Source organism: Sus scrofa, chromosome 16 (assembly GCF_000003025.6).
Source record: "Sus scrofa isolate TJ Tabasco breed Duroc chromosome 16, Sscrofa11.1, whole genome shotgun sequence".
Classification (NCBI taxonomy): Eukaryota; Metazoa; Chordata; class Mammalia; order Artiodactyla; family Suidae; genus Sus; species Sus scrofa.
Genome location: NC_010458.4, coordinates 35,162,467 through 35,185,115, shown reverse-complemented (window position 1 = coordinate 35,185,115; position 22,649 = coordinate 35,162,467). Strand labels below are relative to the sequence as shown.

The following is a 22,649-nucleotide window of genomic DNA, read 5'->3' as shown; positions in this document are numbered from 1 at the left end:
TCACTGTCTGAATTTCTTACCACTTTTGAGCAAGGATCTATCAATTCATTTTACACTAGGCCTCACAAATTATAAAGCTGGTCCTGAACGCACCCATGGAAATGAGAGCCCCTTGACTAGATGCGATAATCTAATGGGTGGATACCTCCATCCCTTGAAGAGACAGTTCTGAGACATTCTACATGGCTGCGCAGACGATGCTCATCCCACGATCCTCCCACTCGAGAACAAACATTTGTACTGGCTCTCCTCTTTCCCTCGTTTTCTCCTCCAACCCCCAGTCTTACATGAGCTCACTTCCCCAAACCCATGCAAACCCATGCAAACCCTCGTAGCAAACATCACTTTCTAGGAATAACTCAGGCTAAAGCAATGTTTTTCAAGTGCCTTCTATGCCACGGTTCTGGATTCCAGGGAATCAGACGTAATCAGGACAAAATTTCCTGCCATATAGAGCTTACAATCCAGGTGGCAAACACATGATAAATTAGTGAACAAATAAACAAGATCATTACAGATCGTGATGCCTTGAAGTTCCTTGAAGAACACAAACAAAGTGCTCTGAGAGCTGGAAGGGTGGGGATATGGGTATTGGATACGTGGCCTGAATCATAAGAAGGCCAACACATGCCAAGGGCTGGAGGAAAAAAAAAATGTTCTAGGCAGAAGGAGTAGCAAGGCCAAAGGACCAACCAAGGTGAAAATGCCCTTGACTGTGTTCTAGGGACAGGAAGAAAGAAGAGTGGGAGGAGTCCAGACAACATGGAAAAGAGAGGTGGTCTCAACGCTGTTGCAGATAGAAAGGGAACAGTCACAGGGGCCATGTTAAGGAGTTTGTGTTTCACTCTGAATCCCTTGAGGAGCCACTGAAAAGTTTTTAACAAGGGAGTGCATTCTGATTTTGCTTTTTGAAATATGATCCTGAGAGGAGAATGGATTGGAAGAGAGCCCTTAGGAAACTACTGCAGGAGAGTTGTTGGTAGCTTAGAGGAAGGTGAGAACAGGGAAGATGGAGAGAAGGGAGGAATTGCATCAGGGCAAGTACACTAAGGGCTCTTATAGCTGATCCAAGGTCCCATATCTGGCCAAAGATGTCTAGGTTCCTAGTAGAACCAGAAGCACATTAGCAACTTCTCTTCTGGGTGCAGAGGCTGTGGCCACTGCCTTACCCTCACCGTGGAGGGAGGAGGGAGGGCTCAGGCAGAGAAAGGGAAACAAAGAAGCTAGCTGACAAGAGCAGATCAGGCTCCAGCCCTCAGGGCTACAGAAATTGTGCTACCTGGAGCCCCACCTATTCTCAGATAAGCAGATGAGAACATCTGCTCCACTCCCCACCCCTCCATCTGCAGCTCCTTTGCTGTAGGAGTGGAGAGAACAGGGAGAGAGCTTGCTCTAGATGTTGCATTTTCCACACATTTTCAGCAATTGACATTATCTATGAAACAAAAAGAGACATAACTCTTTGAAAAATGCTAATTTTGTTTCCAGATGATACGATTTACATACTAAGAAAAGCCAACTGACTCAACCATAAATCTTTGGAATCCCTAAGAAAGTTCCTCAGAACGGTCAACTACAGAATATCCAGAAATCAGTAAATGTCTTTGATAAGTAATACAGTGGGAGGAACAAGCCTACTTATAATACAAACATATTTTTAAAACTGTAGAAACAATCCTAGTAAGCAATGTATTGGCCTATATGAAAATAACCACAAAAACAAAAACAGCAAACCTGAAAAAAATTTAAATACAATTATAATAAATTAATTATAATAAATGAATAAACATTCCATGTTCCTAAAACAGAATTAATTTATAAGTGTAATCTGAATTTAATTAAAACTATTTTTTTGTATGTGCGAACTTTACAACATGATATTAAAATAAACACAGAAGTTCCCGCTATGGTGCAGTGGGTTAGGGATCTGATGTTGTCTCTAGGATGGCACGGGTTCAATCCCCAGCCTGGGCACAGTATGTTAAGGATCTGGCATAGCCACAACTGTGGCATAGGTTGCAGTTGTGGTCAGGTTCATTCCCTGGCCTGGGAATTTCCATACGCTATGGGTGTGGCCATTAACAAAATAAATTAAATTAAATAAACAGGAGTTCCCATCGTGGCTCAGTGGTAACAAACCCAGCTAGTAACCATGAGGACGCTGCTTCGATCGCTGGCCTTGCTCAGTAGGTTAAGGATCCAGCGTTGCTGTGGCTGTGGTGTAGGCTGGCAGCTGCAGCTCCAATTCCACCCCTTGTTCCATTTCCTAGCCTGGGAACTTCCACATGCCACAGGTGTGGCCCTAAAAAGACAAAAAAATGACAAAATAAAATGAACTGAAAGAATAAGCACTCTAGAATTTCTAAGAAATTTTCGAAAGAGAAAAGCTATCAGGTATTCAAACATAAAGCTGGAATAATTTAACACTGTTATATTAATTCCAAGATGGAATCTTTTAATGAATCTCAAAACAGACCTTAGAATATTAAAAAAAATTTCAATTTATTAATGATACATTATGTACTACAAACTAATGTGGGTGAAGGGTAGATTTCTGAGCATAAAAGCAGTAGGAAAAAATGTCAAAGACAACATCATATGTGACCCCATAGAAATTTAAGCATTTATATAACAGAAAAAGTCATAAACAAAGATTAAAAGCAAATTACAAACTGTGAAAAATATTTGCAGTAACAGTGACATGCACAAGGTAAATACCCTTACTGTGTAAATGTTTCCAACAAATCCGTAACAAGAAAACATCAGTCCCAGTTGACACTAGTCAATGGGCCTGAGTAGATAATTCACAAATCCACATACATTGGTCAGTGAGCATAAAAAAATGTTTATCATTGCTAGTAATCGAAGATTGCAATTTAGGAGTTCCTGACATGGCGCAGTGGAAACGAATATGACTGGGAACCATGAGGTTGCAGGTTCGATCCCTGGCCTCACTCAGTGGATTAAGGATCCTGCCTTGCTGTGGCTGTGGTGTAGGCCGGCAGCTATAGCTCCGATTTGACCCCTAGTCTGGGAACCCCCATATGCCACGGGTTTGGCCCTAAAAAGCAAAAAAACAGATTGCAATTTAATGCAACAATGAAGTAGTTTTTTAAATATCAAATTGAAAAAGGAATTGTATTAATGAAAACAGATCTCCATTTAGTATTTACCGTGGGCTAGGTATTCTTCTGAGTATTTACTTGTAATATATCATTTAAATGTCATAACTCTACAAAGAAGACCATATTGCTATACCCACTTAATAGAAAAACCAAGACACAGAGCAGCTAAGCAACTCTTCCCAGTCCACACAGCTAGGATGTGGTTGATTGGGATTCAATTTTAGACAGTTTGATTCAGGAGTCTGATCCCAGTGCTAAGTTATTAGGCAAGAGTCAGTGTTGGGAGGAAGTCATGCAACAGACACTCTTCTGTGCTGCTGGTGGTGGAATAAATTGGTAATGCCTCTTTGAAAAGTAATTTGACTCTAAATATCAAGGATTTTAAAAGGATTTGTGGTACTTGACCTGATAACTTCCCGTCCAGGATTCAATTCTAAGGCTATTAAAGATAGACATAGAGAACCTGTGACGAATTATTTATAAAACTGAAAAATGTAAGGAGTTCCCTTGTGGTCTAGTGGTTAGGATTCAGTGCTTTCACTACTGCAGCCTGAGGTCAGTCCCTGGTCTGGGAACTTGAGATCCCACTTCAAGCCACTGCCCATCCCAACCAGAAAACAAAACAAACAAACAAAAAACTAAAAAAATTAGGTACAACCCCAAGTGTTCAACAACAGGAAAGCATTTACTAAAACAAATATACATTAAAAAATATATTTAATGACACGGGAAAATCCAATAACATATAATACTAAATGAAAAAACAAGATATAAAATACTATGTGTATAGTATGTCTAACTGTTTTAATACAGAACAGAAAGATTTGAACAAACACATCAAGGTGTTCACAGTGATTATCTCGGAAGGGTAGAATTACAGGTGTACTTTCCTCATTATATTTTTCGGCACCTTCTAAATTTTCTGCGAAGTCTATACCTTTTTTTTAATATAATCAGAAAAAAGCCAATAAACATTAGATTATGTTTTAACAGAATTATGTGGACCATTATGAATAACTTTTACTCCTTTCAGGAGATAAACTGCATACTGGTTAGATTTCCCCCAGTCTTATGCACTCAGTCCTAAGAAGAGCAGGAAGAGGCTGTGGATCATTTCCGTCAAAGCCAGAGCCACAAAGAGACAGGAACCACAACTCTGTCCTCCTGAAAAACAGGAGAGGCCTCGAACCACCTGGACTCCCCAAGCTGTGAGCAAAGGACATTCTCAAACTTACAGCATTATTGGGAGGAAACAAAATACATCTTAGAAGAATTTCATTTGATAAGCACAGCCAAGATCTGGATAACAAATGTCCATACTGCCTGGCTCTTTTATTTTTACAGCACCCTGCATAGGACTTGATGCCAGAAGACAGGAATGCAACTCTAAATCCCTTAGCTGCATGACTATGGGCCAATCATTTTATTAGTCTCTGAATCTTAATACTGTCATTTTCCAAATATGAATAATAAAAGTGCAGTGCCAGTAGCTCAAATGCCTTCAAATATGTAGGAGTCATTTGGAAATGAAAATACCCTAGGTAAATGAAAATCATTATTATAATTAGACCGTTCTTCTCACCCAGAGGGCTGTCATTGTCATTGGTAGAACAGGTTACCTGTCATCAAAGAGAGGACAGAAGCTGCATAGAACTCCAGGTGTACTAGATGCTGACCCTATTTCTTTAGAGCATGATCTTCTGAGGTCCCAGCTGCCCCCCAACTCAATCCCCCAGGCCCTCAGGAATGTGAGAAAATCTGAGCTTCATTACTGAGCTGGAGCTTGGCCACCTCTGTCCAGTTTCAAAAGTGCTTCCTTCATGTGACCTCAATAGACTTTTAGTGTAAACAAACATTTCCTTTGAACCTCATAGGACCATATTTGCAGTTAGTCATATGTTTGTCTTAATGGGGTGAATAACAGTCTGTAAATATCTGAAGTCTTACCCTAAAAAAGTTGTAAAGCACTTTTTCTTAATAGGTATAAAGAAAAACGCAAATAATTACATAGCAGCTATGTATGTTTTTTAACCAAGTGCTTTTGTCTCATCAACACTGGGTCAAGCAGATACGAGTAGCTCTGGTACACAGGGAGGCAGGAATTCTTAAAGCATTCTCCAAAGCTCTTCTGGCAAATCCAGTAGACCTCTGAAAGTTAATCTAAAATTTGGGAAACTTGGAGTTCCTGCTGTGGCGCAGTGGAAACAAATCCGACTGGGATCTATGAGGTTGTGGGTTCGATCCCTGGCCTCACTCAGTGGATTAAGAATCCTGTGCTGCCGGGAGATGTGGTGTAGGCCGACAGCTGTAGCTCTGATTCAACCCCTAGCCTGGGAACCTCCATATGCCATGGGTGCAGCCCTAAATAAAAGCAGGAAAAAAAAGAAAGAAAGAAAAAAGACCTAAAATTTGGGAAACTTAACCTAATAGTTAAAAGAATATATGCCTAAGATTTTAGAGAGCCATGGTCTCAGCAAGTTTCCTTGCAAACTATGGAAACTTTGTAGACTTCAGTTTCTTCAAACTGTGAATCGAAGGCCAAGGGACCCCTAAGGTAATTTCTGGCTGAAGAGTCCATGACCATAACTGTCAAGGTCCATTTAGTTATTGCCTTAAATCCCCATACTGAGCTTTCTCCCTAGAGCAAATACCAATCATATTAATGGTTTCTCCACTTCTCCATGAGTACCTTTGGGGAAAAGGATCATCCTTAGGGCTCAAGGGGTGCCTGCCCTGAGCTCCATTCCATAGAGGGCTCTTCTCTGGTTGCCTTTCCTCCACACAGATCAAAGACTCTGCAAAGCCAAGGAGTGTGCCCAACAGGAGCCTGCCCCACACTCCCTGTATTCATCAGCTCCAGCTGTCATAATAAAATACCACACACTGGGGGGCTTAAACAATAGAAATTTATTTCTCATAGTCTGGGGGCTAGAAGTCCGAGGTCAAATTGCCAGCATGGATGGGTTCTGGTGAGAACTGTCTTTCTGGCTTGCATGGCTGCCTTCTCCACATGGCACTTCCCTGGTGCATGCACACAAAGGGGTGGGGGGGTGGGGCGGGGGCAGGGGAGAAAGCTTACTGGTGTGTCTTCTTGTAAGAACACTAATTCTCTTGGATCAGGTCCCCACCCTTATGACCACATGTAACTCTGATCACATCCTTAAGAGACTCTGTTTCCAAGTACAGTCATATTTGGAGTTAGGAATTCAATATATGAATGGGGGAGGGACCACAAACATTTAGGGTATAACATTCTCCTCAAGAATGAGTTCCTAGTACCCACGACTCTGGAGTTTGCTGCCCAAAGAGCCCAGGCCAACTTGCATAACATCACCTAGGACATCCCTGGAGATTGCCAGATAGCATACTTCCACCACTAGGTTGTAAATGGGGTGGGGATCAAGGGAGGACACCTTGAACTTTAAGGCTAGGTGCAAGAAGGAGCTGGATGATGGAAGAGGCTGAGGGCCAGAGGCTGAACCCTGACTTGATCTGTACCTCCAAATTCTGGCGTGGAACTCGGAGAAGTCTATGTTCCAATCTGAACTTCCAGGCTGTTACAAAGAAATATTTGCCGGGATAGGAGGATTTTTAAAATGTTTTATTAACAGCTTTTTTAGCTTGTTCTATAAACATTTTTCCATTTTTACTGAGATATAATTGACACATTGTATAAGTTTAAGGTGTACAATATAATGATTTAATTTATGCATATATTGTGAAGCGATTAACACAATAAGTTTGGGTACCATTTGTCACCTTGCATAGGTACAAATGTTTTTTCTTGTGATAAGAACTTTAAGATCAACTCTCTTGGCAACTTTCAAATACGTAATACAGTATGGTTAACTATAATTGTTCTGCTATATATTACATCCCCAGAACTAACTTATTTATTTATTTATTATTGGGATATAGTTGATTTGATCTATAACTTTTAAGCATTTAAAATATGGTAGATCAGGAGTTCCCGTCGTGGCGCAGTGGTTAACGAATCTGACTAGGAACCATGAGGTTGCAGGTTCGGTCCCCGCCCTTGTTCATTGGGTTAACGATCCGGCATTGCCGTGAGCTGTGGTGTAGGTCGCAGACGCGGCTCGGATCCCGCGTTGCTGTGGCCCTGGTGTAGGCTGGCAGCTACAGCTCCGATTAGATCCCTAGCCTGGAAACCTCCATATGCCATGGAAGCAGCCCAAGAAATAGCAAAAAACCAAACAACAACAACAAAAAAAACTTAAAAAAAAATAAATAAAAAATAAAATATGGTAGATCAGAGTTCCTGCCGTGGCGCAGCGGAAACAAATCTGACTAGGAACCATGAGATGGCGGGTTCGATCCCTGGCTTTGCTCCGTGGGTTAAGGATCTGGCATTGCTGTGAGCTGTGGTTTAAGTCACAGACGCGGCTCAGATCTGGCATTGCTGTGGCTCTGGTGTAGGCTGGTGGCAACGGCTCCAATTAGACCCCTAGCCTGGGAACCTCCATATGCCTCGGATGCGGCCCTAAAAAGGACAAAAGATAAATAAATAAGTAAATAAATAAATAAATAAAATTTCATCTGAGACTCCTTAAAAAAAAAAAAATGGTAGATGGTCTTCACTGATACTCTGGTGCCCTACAAATGTGAGATGCAAACCCAGTGGCAGGGTGTCTCAGTTCCCTCTAGACACCCTTTTCAGCTCTATCTCTGATGAATTAATCAGGTGATGAAGTTAAAGAGAGAAATATTAGTCTGATTCTATCTGAGATCAGGTTCTTGACCCATCCCCAGTATATCCTGAGAAGAATCCTGTGTCATGTTTCCTGTATTGTAGGACTGACTAATATTTAATGCAAGCTTGCTATATGCCAATTATTGCTATAAGCCCTCTACATGTATTAATTCATTTGATCCATCCAGCAACTTGTGAAATGACATCATTACTATCCTTTTTTTGTTTTTGTTTTTTGTGGGCTTTTTTTTTTGTTTTGTTTTTTGTTTTTTGGTTTTTTTTTTGTCTTTTTGCCTTTTCTAGGGCCGCTCCCGCGACATATGGAGATTCCCAGGCTTGGGGTCTAATCAGAGCTGTAGCCACTGGCCTACGCCAGAGCCACAGCAACTCGGGATCTGAGCCGCATCTACAACCTTCACCACAGCTCACAGCTACACTGGGTCCTCAACCCACTGAGCAAGGCCAGGGATCGAACCCGCAACCTCATGGTTCCTAGTCGGATTCGTTAACCACTGCTCCACAACTGGAACTCCTATCCTTATTTTATAGACAAAGAAATATAAACACAGAGAGATTAGGAAACATATTCAAAGTTATCCAGCTAATAAGCAGCAGAGTTAGGATTTGAACCAAACCGTGTGGCCTTCAAGTCTTACTCTTGGCCGTGATGTTGTTAGCCACCCAAATAAGAGGTAGTATTTATAGAGTACTCCCTGTATACCAGGCCCTGTGCTATTGCTAATACTATGAGGTTGGTACTATTATTTCCCCATCTTACAGGTGAGGAAACTACTTTAGGAAGAATAAGAAGCCACCCAATGGTACACCCCCAACAAGCCACGTTGGTAGATTTGATGGGTAATCTGATTCCAGGCACATGCTATTAACTAAACCAGTCCTTCTTGCTCCATGTCCTTCCTTGAAGGATCACACACAGGTGGCCAGGGATGGCCTGGCTATATCACTGGGTCAGATTGTGACAGCTACCACAAAGGAAATTCATCTATGCTCAATGAAGAAATTGGCTGTTTTGAGTAATACAGCAATTTGAGGAAGTTAAATGGATTAAGATTACAGGTCATGTTTCGCATTGGGAAATATGCTTGCCTTTTAAGTTTCTGTGGCTCGATATGAAATCTCAGAGTGAATCATTACATTCAGACTTTAAGAGAGTCTTCAGTCCCAGTTAAGAGTGATTTATTCCTCAGGAATTTATGAGCTATTTGAAGCAGGTGAGCTCTAAAGCAGCCTAACCCTTGGACCTGTTTCTCTCGCATCCAGCATGACCTGAAGTCTCCAATCATGTAACAGATTCATCCATGAGAAAGAAATCTGACTCTGCATAAACGTTAGTCGAGTAGGAGGCTTTTCCAGGGATGGCACAGTTTTCCTGCTTTAGGGCATTGCTCAAATCTTCACTGATATGATCAAAGCTGGAAAACAAGATAATATGAAGCATATCTGAAAACACAATCTCCCCACCTCCAGAGATTCATATCTAAACGTTCTCTCAGAGTCAGTGAGGTCACTGAGGGACACAGAATGGATCAGAAAATGTCATTCTTGGGAGTTCCCGTCGTGGCGCAGTGGTTAACCAATCCGACTAGGAACCATGAGGTTGCGGGTTCGATCCCTGCCCTTGCTCAGTGGGTTAAGGATCCGGCGTTGCCGTGAGCTGTGGTGTAGGTTGCAGACGCGGCTCGGATCCTGCGTTGCTGTGACTCTGGCATAGGCTGGCGGCTACAGCTCCGATTTGACCCCTAGCCTGGGAACCTCCCATATGCTGCAGGAGCAGCCCAAGAAATGGCAAAAAAAAAAAGACAAAAAAAAAAAAAGCATACAAAAGAAAATGTCATTCTTCAGCCCCAACACTGATGACCACAGCCCTCTGGCATAACCACATCCGTGTTGTTTCTACAGTCAAGGACCAAAGGGATTCCCATGGTCACCTCTTGGCTCAGGGTGGCTTTGACTGTTTTCAGTCCTTTTGTCTAGTGCGGGGCTTTGTTTGCTGATCGTCATTGTCTTTGAAAATATTGTTTGGCTATAGGGAAGGGCCTACCTCCAGTAGGTTAAAATATAAACTCAGTGCAAAAGAGCTCAAGGGGAGACGATGTTTTCCTACATGGTGTGATTTCTCAGGAAAGAGCCTATATCTCAAAACACACACACACACTCACACACACACTCACACACTCACACACACACTGCTCTGACACCGAGTCCTCCCTAGTTAGTGCCTGAGATTTCTCTAGCCACACTTTGCTTCCTGCCAAATAAAGCCCTATCTATATTCACATTTGTAACTAGACTGTTTTCTCTATCAGAAAACACAGGTATCTAACTCAATTATATTCAAATTACGAGATACTCTAGGTTAGGTTGGGATAGTAGATCTCAAATTTTACTAGGCATCAGAATCATCTGGAGGTTTTCTTTTTTTTAACATAGATTTCTGGACCTCACTCTGAGAGCTTCTAAGGTAGTAGGTCTGGAGTTAGCCCGAGAACATGCATTTCTAATAAGTTGCACGTGATCCTGCTGCTGCTGGTGTGACCCATATTTTAAAATTCACTGGATTGGTTTGCAAGCTTTTTTCTTCATGCTCACACACCTGGGGATAGGACATTGAGGACAGGGTACTTTGCCTGTTGGCCCTAGGGGGTCACCAGGACAGTGGTCCTGGCTGCACATTAAAAGCTTATTGGAGCCTTAAAAAAATAGCAGTTCGGATTGCACCTCAGACCAAAGAACTCAGAGCACCTGGAGGGGGGCCCAGGCCCCAGGGAATTCCCCAGCTCATCTTGATGTGTAGCCAGGGTAGAGAACCTTTGCTCACATGAGATCCTCTTGGGAGGGCATGAGGCAGGAATGTGTATTTTAACACCCTTCCCCCCAGGAATTTTTAATACATCTCCATGGGGGTAATATGCCTTCTGAGCATTTTGTAACCAGGTTGAAGATCACCAGATAATAGTGTCCGAAAGTTGAGGTGTGAACATGTGTATGGTCACAGTTGTCTTCTCAGAAGTTCTCTTGCTCTCTGTACATCCCCTGCTCTGCTCAACCAGTCCCTGCTTTCCCTACACCCTCCTCACACATGCCTGCCCCGGCCTCCACCAGCGATTGTTCTCAGCCTTAGGCCGGACCAGCTCTACCTGCTAGTTCATTAAAGGGACACATCTGCTCTTGTGATGGTTGTTAACCTGAGGGGCTGTGAGGGATGTGCCAGCTGTTCGGTTCCCTGGATGCTGATGAACCAACCTGAGGTCTGAGGTCTCCTTTGCCCCAGAGTAGGTACGTTGTTGCCATGTCCGGCTTGCCATACACAGGACCTTTTGTTGCAGACCTGTAAGATCCCCTGTTCACTAAATCATAAGTGTCTTTGCTGCTTTATCCAGGCTCTTTCTTTAGTCTCAAGGCTGGGCAACTACAAGGCTTGCAGGCCTGCGGGGTACAGCCCAACAACATGACCTTCTCAAAAGCTAAATAATCAGGGTCACATACTAGATTCTTTGATGATTGTCATTTTCCCTTTTTTCCCTATAATTAATTAGAAGGATTAGTAGCTAGTTGGGAGCAACAGTAAGATAAAGGAGCTCAAAAAACCATGGTTGTTTCCTTCTTTTGACAACGTTTTCTCCTGCCCCCACCATCATTCCTACCCTCTCCTTTTGTACTTGCTGGTACCTGAGCAGAGGGAGGGCTGAACCCCATTGGCTGAGACAGACACTTGGAGCACCCTGAGAACTTCTGAAACCTGAAGCCTTTTGACACCAAGGATGTGGAAGATCTCAGTGGGTAATACAGTGAAGGTCCCCTGGCTCCCAGAGACACTTGGAGCCAAAGTTGTGTGACCTCTTATACTAATTGGCTCAAGATCAGATATTGCTAGACAATGACCCTGCAACCTATGGTTTCCATTGCAATTTTTTTTTTTTTGTCTTTTTGCCATTTCTTGGGCCACTCCCGCGGCATATGGAAGTTCCCAGGCTAGGGGTCGAATCAGAGCTGTGGCTGCCAGCCTATGCCAGAGCCACAGCAACGCGGGATCCGAGCCGCGTCTGCAACCTACACCACAGCTCATGGCAAAACCGGATCGTTAACCCACTGAGCAAGGGCAGGGATCAAACCCGCAACCTCATGGTTCCTAGTCAGATTCGTTAACCACTGCGCCACGACGGGAACTCCATTTTTTTTTTTTTTCCCATTGCAATATTAATGCTCCCTGAGGGACTAAGAGTGAGACATCTGTCTTCCTGGAATCACAAGCTTCCCCACATATACAGTGAGGAAAACATGCTAATCTATCTACCAGAGAGGTATTATGAGACCAATTAACATGTTCTTACATAATGGTAAAAGCAAAAAAGGAAAAATGCTCAAATCTCAGCTGTATTTGGATTAGAATATATTGCCATTTGTAACTTCATAGTATTTCTAGACACCCAATTCCACTTTTATAAACACCCAGGAATGCTAGAGTTTGTAATTCTGTAACTATAATTTTAATACATATACATATATTATGCAGCCTTCTGCATACAAGCAGTCCATAAATATTTGTGGACTAAGTGATGGATGATTAATCAATTGACTAAATGAAGGCATTTTCAAAAGTAGATATACCACTAATAAAATCACGAGCTATTATTCTAAGTGAATAACTCAGTGTGTACTTCCTAAGCTAAATTAATTACCATGGTCTATGACAACCTTGCATTAGAGATATTAAATATGTGAAATACATAATAAATTTCTAAATTGATCAATTTACTCATGGCTGCTTCGAGGCAACAGAAACAGAAAAGGTGACAATCATGTTAATGAGATCTGCTGCTTCTTGCTCTGCTGTGACCAGAAGAATGTAGTCCCAACTGCCCCTACTCTGCCTTACTTTTTCTTGTTTTCCATAGCATTTAGCTCCATAATAGATAACTGACAAAACCAACTGTCTCTTCATGTTCATAGCTATATGGTGAAATACACTTGACCCTTAAAAAATGAGGGGGTTAGGGATGCCCACCTACCATGCAGTCAAAAATCTGAGTATAACTTTATAGTAAGCCTTCTATAACAAAGGTTCCAAATCTGTGGATTCAGCCAACTGCAGATCAGTAGTGCTATATTTATTGGGGGAAAAAAGTATATAAATTCAAACCTGTGTTGTTGAAGGGTAAACTGTATCAGTTTTCTTTAAACATCTACATTTTTTTTTCATATGGTCTCCTACTTGGTAATCCAAGAGCCTACTGGATTACAGGGCCCAGAAAGAAGCTCATCTTAAAAAGTAAGCAGATTTTAGGAGTTCCTGTTGTGGAGCAGCAGAAACGAATCCAATTAGGAGCCACGAGGTTGCGGGTTCAATCCCTGGCCTCGCTCAGTGGGTTATGGATCCGGGGTTGCCATGAGCTGTGATGTAGGTTTGGATCCTGAGTTGCTCTGGCTGTGGCATAGGCTGGCAGCTGTAGCTCTGATTAGACCCCTAAAAAAAAAAAAAGTAAGCAGATTTTAGGTGACTACGAATTCAACCTGTAATAATATGTTCCTGAAAAACCAACATTATATTATGTATGGTCCTCAAGAATACATAGAATACTTTGTAGAAAATAGTGTATTTAATGTATTCTGCATTGGTCAGAATGAATTTAGAATATTCTAAGTTCTAGACAACATCCTTTTAATGAGATAGACCCAAGCTGGAGTGATCTTAAAATGGGCAGTCTGTACAGCAATCTGGAAACTGAGTCAGATAAAGAAAAAAGGAATTCACTGTGAATTTTCATTTTAAAGACTATGTTAGGGTGAGCATGAGAGCTGAGACCACTGGTATTGAAAAGGCACTCCATATAGTCTGTCTGTCAGCTCAGGTTGCTACAACAAAATACTGTAGACAGAGTGGCTTAAATGCAGAAATGTGTTTCTCACAGTTCTGCAGGCTGGAAGTTCAAGATCAAGGTGTGAGTATATTCAGTTTCGGTGAGAGCTCTCTTCCTGGCTTGCAGATGGCTGTCTTCTCACTGTGTCTCTACATGGCCTTTCCTTAATGCATACAGTGGAGAGAAAGAAAGAGCTCTCCCTCCTTCTGTTAGAAGGCCACCAATCGCATCAGATTAGGATGCCACCCTTATCACCTCATTTAATCTTAATTACCTTCTAAAACTTCTCTCTCCACATACCATCGCATTGGGGGTTAGGGCTCAAACATATAAATTTGAAGAGGATATAGTTTAGTCCCCAGCATAGTCTGTAGTCCTCTAACATAAACATTTGGGGAGACACGTTGTAACTCACTGTAAGAAAACATTCTAGCAAAAGCTGTTCAATAATGAAACCAGTTGCCCACATTTGAGACTGTGGCCTTCCCATCCTTGGGAGCAGTAACTCAGTTTAAAGAACCATTCTCTCAGTTGTGCTGGAGAGGAGATTGCTGCATTGAATGGCAGTTCAAAGCAGAAGACTGCTAGGCTCTCTCCAACTCAAAACTTCCACCATATTTAAACTTTTAAAAAGTTGCTATTCTACTAGGTTCACCCCAAATTGTCCTCTCAAAGGATTGAAACCATATGTGGTTATTTTGGCATAAGAAGAAAAGTCTACTAACAAGCTTAAAACAACAAAACTCAAACAATTTTGGATTAAGTAAAACTTGAACCAAGTCTTGGTTTTGCAAAGAGCAGTGAGATGTCTATGATTCTCATCTGGATTTTGCTGGGGTTCATGATTTTGTGTGGGGTTGGGAGGAAGTGGTTAAGTAAACTCTTAAACTGCACCCCAAACATTGTGTGTTATCAGTTTCCTAAGAAACTCAGGAAGTAAAATCTGCCTTCATGAAGAAGATTAGAGATATCTAAGATGTTGGATCATTTCAAAACTTGTCTTTGGAAAACTTTAAATAGAAAAAGCTAAGAAAAAGATACTAGATTAAAAAAGAAAAACATGAATATTCTTTCATTGCTTTTCTTCCAGAAATTACATGGCCTCTATTATGATTGCCAGATGTAGCACATTTTCAATAAAAACTTTTAGTTCTCCATGAAGCAGAAATACTTGGCAATGACCACTATTTATTAATTCTGAACTCTGTTTTACTGTGAGCTGCTTTATGGTCAACGTTTTTAAAATGTGATATTTTAGCTTAATATAAAATGTTTCATATTTTCATAAAAATTGTAAGTCAGTGAACATAAGATATAAAATGAGGTGTTTGCAATTGATGCCTTAAATAAATTTTACTGTTAAGGACATTAAGTAAAATAGACATCGACAGCTATGTATGTAGAATCCCCGTCACGGCTCAGTGGAAACAAATCTGACTGGCATTCATGAGGATGCAGGTTTGATCCCTGGCCTCGCTCAGTGGTTTAAGGATCCGGCATTGCCATGAGCTCTGGTGTAGGTCGAAGATGCAGATGCGGCTTGGGTCTGGTGTTGCTGTGGCTGTGGTGTAGGCCAGCAGCTGTAGCTCCAATTCGACCCCTAGCCTGGGAACCTCCATATACCGCAGATGTGGTCCTAAAAAGCAAAAACAAAAAGCAAAAAACAAAAACAAAAACAAAAAACAGCAACAACTATATTTATGATGAGCAGAGAATAGTTTCCACATAAATTAAGAGCAATACTCCTAACACACATCAGTCAGGATCCAATCATGTAAAATATAGTTGATACTGATGGCATTTTTTTTTTCTTTCTCTTCTCTCTTTTAGATCTTTGCACATGGGACAAAGAAGAGCTCTCCGAATTGAAACACATATTTTATTGATGAATCCTAGTTCACCAGCCTGTGCTCACTTTTAGAGAAGGGTCTCTGACTTGAACCAAAGCACCCTACCATCAGGTAATCATGTAATTTATATATATAAAAGTGACCAGGACACTTTTGAGGATAAAGGGGGACATAATTACACTGGCTTTATAGGCATAAACAGGAACTGTGCCAGACAAACCAGGACGTTTGGTGGCCATACCCATAGGAGACCTTGTGATTGACGCCCCAACTTCTACTCCAGCCCAAATGATTCTTCTAAGATAGTGGTCCTCAAAGTGTGGTCCCAGATCAGCAGTACTGGGATCACAAGATAATGCATTAGAAATGCAAATGCCAACCCTAGACCTACTGAGGCAGGACAAGGCAACAAAGTATGCTTGCACAAGCCCTCCAGGTGATTCCAATGCAGGCTGAATGAAGTTTGCAATCCACTGGTGTAAGCCAATCATGCTATTCCTTTTCCTTCATCAGTGATGGGTTTAGGAATAGGCAGGCCTAAAGCCAGTTTGAGCCAATGAAATATAAAGAAAGTTAAAGATTTCTGGAAAAGATAACTCAATCCCTCTTTTGTTGAATGTGAACAGGGAAATATAACATCTGGTTATTGAAGGTGACTCTGTAGAGACATGAAAAGAACCCCACCCTGTTTGACTGCTGGATCAAGCCACCCAGAAGCCCATCCAACCTCTGAACTATGTGAAAGAATTAATTTGCAGACATCATTTCAGTTTCAACTAGCTGAAGGCATCCTTGCACACTAGTGTTCATTCCCACTTTTCTTGACACTGTACCTTCTCCCACAATGCCATCCTCGCTCACATTTCTGCCTTCAGTCCTCACCCCCTTCCCCTCCTTCCAAGTCCAAGTCACTCCCTCCTTCTTAAAAGTCATCCTGATGGCTCCACCCCACATCCTCCTCTTCAGGATTCACTTAACTTTCTGAGCCACTGATCTGTTTTCATCGTATACTAACTTCTACTGCTTCCTCTTAAGTCTATGTGCCTTATCATGTGTAAGTGCTTGGCACTGGCTTTGCGTGTGCCACTCCAGGGAAGCTCAGGAGACATTTCCTATAGTTGGTGATTCCATTGGTCCATGGAGATAGGGGTTGTTGTGCTGCCAGCTGCCACTGTTAGCAACTCTCCCCCCCATCACAGAGTTCCTTGTCTGTGACTGCCTCACCAAACCCTGACTTAACTATAGCTCTAATCCCACTGCAGCCTAAAATTAGAATTAGATAACTTTATGACATCTATTAGCTGGAATCTCCATGAACAAAAAGACATAGGCCACCCAGGTAAATGCTTGGTTACCCTCACAGGATGGGACATTACTGCACTGAGGCAGGTCTGTGTGGTAAGTAGGAAATGGAGTTTCCAGATCATCATTAGCACCCAACCCCTTTTTCTGTATTTGCTTTCTGCAGAAACTGGATCCCACCAGTGGGGTTGTATTTTGTGGCAGGAAGCTAAGGGTGTGAGAAGATACGTGAGACAGAGATTACTCTGGCTTCTAAGAAGACAGTGTAGCTTAATGTTTGAGGATGTGGGTTTTAGAACCAGACTACTTGGATCTGACGCTTGGTGGGGAGACTGCTCTCTCTTTCTAATCTTGGGCAAGTTATTTGACTTCTCTGACTGCGTTTCCTAATCTGTGAAGTGGGGATAAAAATCACACCTATCTCATTTTCTGGCCTGAGAAATTAATAAGATCATGTATGTAAAATACCTGGCATCATGCCTGACACGTGGCAAGCTCTTGATAGATTGTTAGGAACCTCTCTGTCCCTCAGTGCTAGCTTCCCCGCTCCCTGTGATGGCAGGAGGTGAAGGGCCTTATACTTCTCTGTTCACAGGCAGGGCAGTGAAGAGAAGAAACTGGAGTCTCCAGAGCAGCTCTAGAGAGAGCAGGCTTTGCCCAGGCTTTCAGCCTGCCCTGCAGCTGTGGTTTAGCATCTGAATGTAAAAATTACCAATATCCTCCTCAGCACTACACGTCTCCCCTCCCCCACCTCCCCACCCACCACCCGGTCACAAATAGTCTCCTACAAAGCAAGGAAGCTCTGTGGTTGCTATTAGCTTGCTACAGCTCCCTCATGCTTAATGGTTTAGAAAGCCCTTTCCCATCTGTTCGCTCACTTGGCCCACATACCAGCCCCATGCAGAACCCAGGGGGCAGCTTTTGTTGGTCCCAAGTTACCCTTTAGAAAAGTGAAATTCAGAGTGATTATGGGACTTGCCAAAGGCTGCACAGTCAGGAAGTTACAGAGCCAGGACTCAGAGATGTTCTGACTCCGACTTAGTCATCTGCCCACCCCCTGCACAGCCCATATGTCCTGCACATGGAATGACATTTTCCAAAGAAAAGCACAATGTGTTTGTTGTACATGTAAGATTATTTTAGCCAAATTGTAGAATAGTTTTAAAAAAAGAATGGTAAGTAGTATTACACTTCTCTCCACCCCCACCTCCCTCTCCAGGATCGTTTGCTTAAAGGATCAAGTATCAAGTATGCATATGGCTGCCAAGAAAAAGAGGGAATAGGTCTGCCTTTCAGTTCATTATCTAAAAAGTACTTTTTGGAGGTCTAATGTGGCTCAGTGGGTCAAGGATCTGGCATTGTCATTGCTGTGTCTTGGGTTCAATCCTTGGCCCAGGAACTTCTGCATACCATGGATGTGGCAAAAAAAAAAAAAAAAAGTATTTATTGTCATACCTTAACCTTAAGCAGTAACCAAATGCTAGTTAACTTTAGTGTTTGCACAAATCGCTACTTCTTATGTTTATTCAAACCAAAAGTTCTATACTTGACTATATATGGTGATTCTTTTCCTCCATTCACATTCAAGGAAGGAACCTGAAGTGTTTGGAAAGATTTGGAGAGCTGGGATCACAGAATGGTGAATTCACTGTAAAAAGGAAGATTCCAAGCACTTGTTTGAAGTAGACGATCTTAACAGTGTAAATTGTGTTAAGCAAGCAACTCTGGTTTAGGGCAACTAATTCTTGTGCAGAAGTTTTGTTTTCAAGCTGCTAGGAACTACAGATGTGGCCATCAGTGAGATGATCAGTCTTTAAGTCATCCATACTCACCAACTGGTGGAAAGAGCCTAGGCTCCATTGACTACAGACCTGGCTTAGAATCCAGGCTCTGGCATTTTCCAGACCTGTGACCTTGAGCAAGTTCCCTGGCCTCTCTGAGTTTTGATTTTACCTGTAAAATGGGAGACTAGTACTAACTTTCCAGATTAGTAGAAAGACTAAATTATCTTAAGTAGAATACCCTAGCACATAATGCATGATTAATAAATGATGGGTATAATTTCTTATCCTAAGCAATTAATGAGAAATATAACATGGTAATGTTTTCTAAACAATATCCTTACAGATAATACAATTTAACAATATCAGAAAAATGAAAAAAATCCACAGGAAATTCTCAGCCTGTATAATCCCACTTTGGCTTCTATCAGGCTCAGCCTGTTACTCAAAGACCTTAATTATTTGTAGACAAAAGATTCTGTGTGTCCATGTAATGGCTCACTGGAGGGTTTAACATCAAAACCAGGCTGCTCAAGTCACTCAGTCTTACATCACACTTGGGACAGTGGAACAGGCCTAGAACTATGGGTTGTCATCCCAATTCTTCCATTAACTATTTGAACCAGGGACTAATTAGAAGCAGGGCAAGTCCCAGTTTTCTTACCTGTAAATAAGAAGCTTGATGTACAGTCAAATTTTGGGGGGAGTCTCAGGAGCTCCTATTTTGGCTCAGCGGAAATGAATCTGACTAGCATCCATGAAGATGTGGGTTCGATCCCTGGCCTTGCTCAGTGGGTCAGGGATCCTGCATTGCCGTGAGCTGTGGTGTAAGTCACAGACGCAGCTCAGATCTGGCATTGCTGTGGCTGTGGCCAGGTGCTGCAGCTCTGATTGGACCCCTAGCCTGGGAACTTTCATATGTTTCAGGCTGCCCTAAAAAACAAACAAATAAATAAATTGGGGGGTCTCTATCAATTCTCAAAAGCTCTGATTCCGGAATCTGGAAAGAATCCTACGTTGACTACTTGGTGAAATGGGTAGCAAGAATTTAAAAGGTGGGGAAAAAATTATCCCATCATTATCAAGGATACCAACTGAACAAAGAGCCGTGTATGTGTGTCTGTGTGTAAAATTGGGGTCTGACATGTGTGTTTTGGTTGTTATTTTGAGACCCTAAGCCACAGATCTCTGCTAAGCTACCACAGTTTACTAGTTAGTCTTTTCATGATTAAACTTAACAGTAATAATAATCATAATGATAAAAATAAAATACCTTAACATTTATAAAGTATTTTTCAAAATTCCCATTGTGGCTCAGTGGGTTAAGAACCTGACTAGTATCCATGAGGATGTGGATTCAATCCCTGGCCCCACTTAGTGGATTAAAGGATTTGGCATTGCCACAGTGTAGGTCGCAGACATGGCTCAGATCTGGCATTGCTGTGGCTGTGGCCTAGGCTGGCAGCTACAGCTCTGATTCGACTCCTTGCCTGGGAACCTCCATATGCTACAGCAGAGGCTCTAAAAAGGAAAACAAAAAATTTAATTTAAAAATATTTTTCCACATAAATCAACTTTTCATAAACTATTTTAAATAGATTTCATAATATCTCATTGAGATTATGTTCCCATTTTACAGATGGGGAAATTGAGGTTCAGATGAGACAAGTAACTTGCCTAGAGTTACTAGAGCTGAGATGTGGTAGAGGTATCTGGTCTTCTGTCTCTTCATGCCGTGATTCCTCTCAGATCCATAATCGTAAACACCAATTCTTTACCAATTGCCTATCATGTAAAAGGTGTTTGCCTGCTTCTATTTGTCTAACTGGTTGCTTCCGCCAAGGCCAGCAGAACAGAAATCAGAGCCAACAGCTACCCACCCCTTGGTTAGTATTTTGCAACCTCACACATAATGGGATCACTGTGAAGTTCACTTAGAGACTAACAGACAAAATGTCAAGTCATCTGAGGGCACAAGATAGCAATTGATAATTCTCTGTATTTGTACGACTCCCTCTCTTCTAGTGTTAGCTTTACAAATGCTGTTATATAATTTCCCCCAAGGCAGTTTTAATGATGTGACCTGTTTCTTTATGTGTGAAAGGCTCAAGAAGAATATTGGAACTCATTACTTGACTCAAAGAAGAAAATATTTTGTTTGGCACAATGTTGACTCTTAATCCACAAGTTCAACCTGACTTTTCTACTTAGAATAAGCCCAAATGAGTTTGGACCCACAACTTCAGAAATTGGCCCTCTTACAAGTGAAAATTCCAACCAAAATGAAAAACACCTTGCACAGAGGCGATACTATATGTCTTCAGAGGCTGATGCCAGGGCCATGCTGAGGGTTTTGAGAGTCCCACAATGGCAGCACCTTCCATCCCTGATCTGCCATAATTCTAATTAATTTCTTCCCACTGTTTGGTCTTTTTACCCAAGCAAGAAAATTTCACAGGTAATGAAGGAGTAGGTGTTGGTGCCTACAGTTTTCTACTGGGGGCTGATGGTAAAAGGGAACCAGGCCAAATGCTGCCAGGAAGTTTGAGCCTATCTGCCCCTCATTCTCTCCCCTCACAAACCAAAGCCCAGAAGCCGTTCAGAGAGGGGCTTGAGGCTTGGCCATAGGAGAGGTAAGAGTAAGTAGGGAGAATCCAAGCAGCTGCCCCTTTCCAAGGCCAGACCAGGTTAATTTGAAGTTACCATACCCTCTAGCCTGTCTACGGTCAATATCTATAGTTGTGGAATCCCTTGGAAGATATCACTGAGCTATTAAAATCATTATGAGTGTAGCCAGTAAAATAAGCTTTTAACAACATGGGAAATTGTTTCCACCAGAATGGTAGATGAAGAAACAAAACAAAAAGTATATGCAAGTAAAAATATTCTTAGAAAATAAGACTTGAAGGAACCACACAAAAATATGAATACTTCTTGGCCATAAGTTGGTGCCATGGACAACTGTCATTTCCCACCCAGTTTACACTCTCCCTCCAGGAAATAACCCTCTGTATTTGCTTTGGGGAACCACTTTCTAAGTCTCAGACATGTGTCTACTATAAACTATAGAGGCAGAACCCAATAAACTGAAGCTAATCATCTTAGCTCATTCTCTCAGGCGTGGTTTATACATGGACATGTGACCTAATTAAGGCCAATAAGACATGAGGAGATGTTTGCTAGAGCTTTGGGGAATGGCAAGCTTTCACTCTTCTCCTATTAAAATGGTTGTGCTAATGTTAAGTTTCAAACTTCTTCAGGTATTTTGTCACCAAAGAATGAAAGCATAGTAATGATTCAGGTGACCACTGAGTAGAGCCCAAGTCTCCAGCCATATGTGGAAGCAGAGTAGAGAAACAGAGAGAAAACAGATCCTCAGTGGCATCATTCGAGCCATTGGATCAAAATATTCCTGGAGCCTCTGAACTTCTCAGAAGTAGTATTGGGTTGTTTTGTCACTTATAGCATAAGGAGCCCTAGTTGATACAGAAATTGATACCGACTATACATATTTTAAATTTAAAAACAAATTTATACACTATAATTTATAAATAGTTTTTTCCAGTGTTTAAGTGCACAGTTTCAGATTCAAATCCCAGATTCTCCATTTAGTAGAGGTGAGACCTTGGGAAAATTGCTTCACCACCGTGAGATTCAGTTTTCCGATCTCTAAAAAAGGGATCATAATGATACCTATTTCATGGAATTATCATGGGAATTAAGATATTATCATGGGAATTAAGCACTTAGGAAAATGCCTGACGCATAGTATTCACTAAGTGTTTGCTTGTTTTTATCACTCTTACTTCACACATAGTAATCCATACTCATAGAGTTTACTGCCATGACATCCCTGATTTAGAGGGAGCAACATGACAAAGCTCTGTGGGTAGAAAAGATTTTTCTCCAAAGCTCTCTCATTACATTTTTGACAAACTCAAAATAATGAAAGTCATTAGAAGGTGTTTGTGAGACATATGGTGAGGTGACAATGTGGCATC

The 22,649-nt window shown here is 41.7% G+C and overlaps 1 long non-coding RNA gene across 2 annotated transcripts in view; it reads left to right on the top strand.

The window, feature by feature from the left end:
• The window catches only part of LOC102168063, a 62,839-nt gene extending 43,345 nt beyond the window's left edge, over positions 1-19,494 (top strand). For both annotated transcript variants that reach the window (XR_002339580.1, XR_002339579.1), the window contains one exon: positions 15,546-19,494. This is a non-coding gene — a long non-coding RNA (uncharacterized LOC102168063). The remainder of the gene's footprint in view (positions 1-15,545) is intronic.